Source organism: Meleagris gallopavo, chromosome Z, assembly GCF_000146605.3.
Source record: "Meleagris gallopavo isolate NT-WF06-2002-E0010 breed Aviagen turkey brand Nicholas breeding stock chromosome Z, Turkey_5.1, whole genome shotgun sequence".
In the NCBI taxonomy this organism is placed as follows: domain Eukaryota; kingdom Metazoa; phylum Chordata; class Aves; order Galliformes; family Phasianidae; genus Meleagris; species Meleagris gallopavo.
In genome coordinates, this window is record NC_015041.2 from 44,286,094 (window position 1) to 44,292,212 (window position 6,119).

Below are 6,119 nucleotides of genomic sequence, written 5' to 3' on the forward strand. Positions count from 1 at the left end.
TGTATATGTGTGTGTGTCTGGTTTTGAGTAAATAGTATTTCAGATATGGAGATTGATGAATGCTACAGTAATACTAGAGGGATATTCATCAAGAAGGAATGCTATATACTACTGAGTAGAAACACTTACAAACTCAGTTTGCAGCACTTACATATGATTTGGTAGCAGTTTTTTTCTATCATTTCCTCATCCTGCATACTAAATTACCTTTGGTACTTTCTTCGACCTCTTTTAGGAGAACCGTTGGAGGGAACACTGGAGTTCTCACAGCTTGGTGAAATATGTAGATATTTTCTCAAAAAACCTACTGAAATTAAAACCAAGCCTATGAAATATTAAACTTCTAGTGGGTTTTTGTTTTGTTTGTTTGTTGCACTCTGCAGCTAAATTACTTCTAATTATGCAATTTAAATTCATCTTCTGGACAAGGTGACCTTGCAAACAGCATAGTCAGAAAATACAGTATCTAAATTTTTATATTGTAGACAATGGAGTTTGAATCCTAGAAGCCAGGATATATATATTTTTTCCCCTTAATGGATTTTACAATTAATTATTTTTCTCACATAATGATGATCTCTATTTTGTAATTGCAGTCAATCTAAAAACAACAAGGTAGTACATTTTCAGAAGATAAGTTGTGATAATGTGTAACTATCATAGGCTTCATCTGGTGAGCTGAATTTTAAGCGGAATTGAAGATTTTGAATTTCTGTATTTCTATTGTGATGGATGAACAATTCTCAATTGTAAAAAATATGATAATTTGACAAAGAATTCTAGTACTTTGTTTATAATATTGACTTTTACTATAGAAATTATATTTCCTGGTAGTAGAAATGGTAGTGTCATAGTGAGATTTCTATGAATTTCATAACCATTTGCCACATCACATCTGAAAGGTATTTCACTTACCTGCTCTCATTACTCATGCTGAGAAAGCATTAATTTTGTGCCAGAGCAAAAAAAAACCCGAAAGTTACCACATGCAAGGCAGCATACCAAATGTGGGTGTAAGAGATGCACTGACAGGAAAAGGGCTGATCCAGCTGGTGTTCGAACTGGCAGATTTTCCTTTGGTCTCAGGACAGGAGTATCAGAGATCCAGCAAAGAAAACAGAAATGGAAAATTTTGGTATTTATTTTTATACATTTTCAGAAATTTTGCTGAAGACTAAATAACTTCACCCGTTATAATAGAGACAAAAGAACATTATGCACTCAATGCATAACAAATATGTGAGCATCCATTGTACTAAACCGACAGTTACTGCTAGAAAACTTGATTAGTAAGCTGAAGCGTTCGTGATAGAGTACTTAAAGTCTCAACTGATCTCTGTGGGGACTATTTACAATATAGAGGCCACCTACTGGTCTTCTATTTTGTCGCAATGGAAAACTAAGAATAGATGCAAGCAATATTAATTGAGAAAAGGAACGCCTTCAAAAACATTAAATAAATGCCTATCCTAATGAATACGTTATTCTTGTAATGGCAAATCAGGAGAAAGCAAGATTAGTCAATTAAATAGAAGTTTTTATTTAGCTTCATAAGAAAATGAATTTTACACGTTTTGCTGAATTCGGGAGTGGAAAACTGGACCCATGGAGGCAGAAACACTTGTGTGTGTACAAGCTCATGAACGCTAACTTATAAGTTCTGAATATGGATTCACTGGCTTTCATGAATCCATGTTGAATTGTGTTCTCAGTTCTAAGGTAAAATAATCTTGAAAAAAATGACTGTTACTTTATCAGCCTTTTTGAAAACTAAGGCAAAGAGTTCCTTGCCTGCTGGAACATCACTTCCAACATAAAAGCCAGAATAGTATACTCACTATGCTTTTAAAAAATGTGGTAAAAAAAACACCTTATTTAACACTCTTGTGATGTCATTTATCGCTTATGTGAGTCCAAAATAACGCTAAATCTTCATTATATGACGTATTTCCTGAACATGCTCCTTTGTGCATAAGGGATGTTCTTACAAGTATATGTTTTGGTAGTAATTTTTCTTGAGAATCAGAACTACAGATGTATTACTGACTAATGTTTGCTATTTTTTGATTGTCTGAAAATGCAAAGTTTTGATTAGTTGTGCTTGTTAAAAGTCTCACAGCACATTTCATGAAGAAAATGTTTTATCACTGGGTCCTTGTCCCATAACAGTTGCAGAATAATTTTGCTTACTCAGGCTTTTCTAAGCGTTTCATTTGAATGTGCTAGTCTCATAGCTAATTGGATACTGTCAGATAACTACTGGGTTTTATTTGAATGGAAACTAATTCTTTACTGCAGCGTCTGATGCACAGACTCAGATGCGAATGATCCAAATTGTTTATTACAAGTTCTCACATCACTTATATACCAAGTTTTCTTTTTCTAGCTTTCCCATCCACCCCTACAACTTTCCCATCCACCTTTAGATATCCACGGAGCATTCTACAAAACACTCTTCAACCGTTCACACAAGCGTTTATCCAATCAAAACCATGAGATGTTCTTTCTTCTTCTAGAGGTGTCCTTGGTTCTTATGCTGTTTATCTTGCTCCGCAGCTTCTGCTCTGAACAGTATTTCTTGTATTCCCACACTTTGCAGCTTGGAATTCATTTGTTAAAAAATTAATTTTCTGAAATGCTTTAGGGTCCTATTACAGCCTCATATATACAAACATTTCCTTTGCTCTAAACATTTTGCAAAGGGAGTGTTAAAGACCAATCTGTTTTTGGAAAATAAATACAAAAAATGATTAACAGATGAAAAAAGATTCATAGCAGCTGAAAAAGAAGCAACCCTAAGGTATTTCTTGTTATACTTCTCATGCATGTGTCTGGCATAAAATACATTCTTTGGCAAAAGTATTCCAGAAATGGATGTTGAGAAATCATTCAAATAACACAATTATGGTAGCTTGATTTGGAACATCTTTATAGAGGAAAAGACAAGGCAAAGATTGAAAGTACTTGAATAAAAGGTACTTGAATGACATAAATAAGTGGTAAATGGATGAGTACTTTTTGTCTTTTCTATGCCTATTGAAAGGAAGAATTTACACTTGCACACACACAGACACACACGCACACACAAAAAAAAAACTTTGAGAACAATTTTATAGCACTGAAAATCTAGGACAAATATAGCTGCTAACATGACAGAGGAGCAAAGGCGAAAGAATGAAAGCGAAGATTAGTGTGGAGCAAAAGAATATTGAGAAATACAAGAAGCGAGAGACAAATGGAAGTGAGTGAGTACAGGATTCTGTATTAGGTAAGGATATCCAGGATAATGAAGATGAAAAAATGGAATTCTGTATCCAAAGGAAAGAGAGTAGTCAGAGTTTTAATGTGTTTGAAATACAGAATGAAAAGGCAGTGGAAGTTCTTGTTTCGGAAGTGCTTGTTTGAATATTTTGTGGCATCATTCTTGTACAGGCTGCAAAAGGTGAAATACTTGAGGTATAGGATTATTCTGGAGCTAATACAGTGAGCTACTGCTAAATGCATTTATAGTCATGTCATCAACAACAAGAGACACTGAAATTACAGGAAAAATATTTATCACCCCAAAAGGGCAATTAATACTGTCCTGGAAGTACACAAAACATTCTGCAATATATTGTGTCACCATACCACTCTTATTCAACGTAATTATTTCCTTCATTTTTTCCTTTTTCAGGTTGTCTTCTCTGCCAGTGCATCACCATTATCATAGAGGTTCACTGAATGTGATTCTTTAGAAAACTTAAGAAAACAGATGTTTTCACATAAAATCACCATAATAAAAATATAAAAAGAAAATAATCCTTATATTTTCCAATTTGAAGTAACATTCTAAAGACAGTTTTTCCTGACTCACATGATATGAAAGAGATATGTTAAAAATATTTGGTTGCTTTTATTACCACAGAACACGTCATCACTTTCATTATCCTGAAAGAAATACTATTAGCAACACTGTTCATAGTGAAATTCTAGACAGGGGTTTACCTGCTGTGATAGTGGCTAGTGATCTTTCATTCAACATTAAGTGCAGAGGTTTAACATTCTAATCTAACCCAAGCTGCGCTGCGTGTGATAAGAATAACCTGTCACGTAGAACATTATTTCAGGGAACATTGGCTTCCATCCAGTGAACTTCTGAACACCTCTTATCATTTAGTCCCTTATGCAGAGTCTTGCCCTGTGGTCCTGCTGAATTTAACTTACCATTTCTCAGGTCAATGGGACTAGTAGGATTGAGAGTGCTTTCCTAATTCTATTAACATATCTCAGCTGTAGGATGAAAAAAGCAGGAATAGACAAGGACAGTGCAATAGAAACATTGATAAAAGACATGAGTGGGAAAAAATGCTGGTGTCTCACCCTTTTCTGAAGCATTAGACCTTACACAAGAAACCTTTTGGAAATGTGTTAGAGCCAATAATATTATTTGCATCCTAAATGTTCTTTCTAATGTTTACTTGAAAAATATATTAAGATGCCAACAATGTAACACACTCCACGTGCCACCTAGTGATATATAAATACAGAAGTTAACAACTGAAAACATAATAGTTTTCATTATGAACAATGCCAAAAATCACTTTAAATAAGAATTTTCACCTACTTAATAGCAAGCACTAAAACAAAAATAAAAACACAGCACAGTCACCTTGTTTGCTTTGATCTTACATCTTTGGCCTCTCAGCATAAGCTGCACTCCTATCAGTAGAAGAAACCTTGGCCTACAGCTGATCGTTTCTGATGCATGATTTCCCTGAGGCATGGGCAAGTTGTTAAGTTTCAGAAGTTACCAAATAATTTGCCACAGTTCTGACATGCAGAGAACCAGCACTATTTACCTTCAAGACCTTCAAATTGTTCCGTGCCACTTAAAGCTTTTTGAAAAGTAACAGAACCAGTGACCATCTCAAACCAGGATATACTCTGCAAAGTTGTGTGTTTTTCTGTCATTACAACAATGTGCAAAATATACATTGCCACTATGACAAGAAAGGCAATTTCACTTTAATTGGCCCACAACACTGTATAACTTCTTAATATGCCAGCATCTTTTAGGCAGTGTTTCCTTATTTCTTTTCAGTGTTATTCAGTGTCTTGGTTTCTCCATAAATCTGATCCTCAAAGCCACTATAGTTGAAATCTTCTCCCAGCTGGGTACTGTCATGCATTTTATTCTTCTCAAAAATAAATTCCTTCAATACTTGTAGGACATTACTACACATTACCCTGCCCTGTAAGAATGCATTCAGCATTCTTTAAAATTCATATGTTCTTTTTTTTTCTAAAGAAAAAGAATAGTAATCTATGTAGTGCATACAGCTGTACAATTAACTACTGTAGAAAGAGACTAGTGTAAGATAGGCAGCAGTGCTCTTCATCTGCAAACAATTTTAAACATTTTAATTGAGGGATATAGTGCCTTAGGTATCTTTTCAACAAAGATGCCTATCAACCATTTTAAGATATTACTTAGAAATCTTTGAAAATTTGGTCCAAAGGAAGAGTAAAAAATAGCTGCGCTGGTACCTGTTTTAGCATTTCTTTATTTTTTATGCAGGAGAATAGCCAAGTCAGAGAGCCTGAGAGTTAGAAAGCAAAATTATTTTGGAGAAACTTTCTCACAGTACATTGTTTTCCCTCCCGCACAGAAGAGTGGAACCCAGATGCCCTCAGGTCTTAGAAATGAGTAGAAAAAGAAGAAAAAGCTACAAGGGCAGAAAGAGCTCTGATTCCAGAGAATGTAAGTTTACAGAAATGTTTGATTTGAAGTAAAAACTTCAGAATTGTAGGTGGTTATCCTCCAGCCACTCATCAAGGCAGAAATCCATTTTTGCACCCAAGGATTCTCAAATTGGGAATACTTACATTCAAGCATGGGTACATATAGGTAATGTCTTGATGAGGCTACGTGCTTTATTTTGGTAGAACTGGAACCCTATGTATTTCTGATAGTCTTTCCAAAGATGCTGAAGTTAAAATGCCTAAAATTTTCATTAATCTTGCTGTACATTTCTCAGTGTGTCCAAATTTAATTACTCGATTTAATCCCTCTTAAACAGATGTCACCATAAACTATTTCCTCTAATACACATCATAACGAGCATGACCTATTCTTA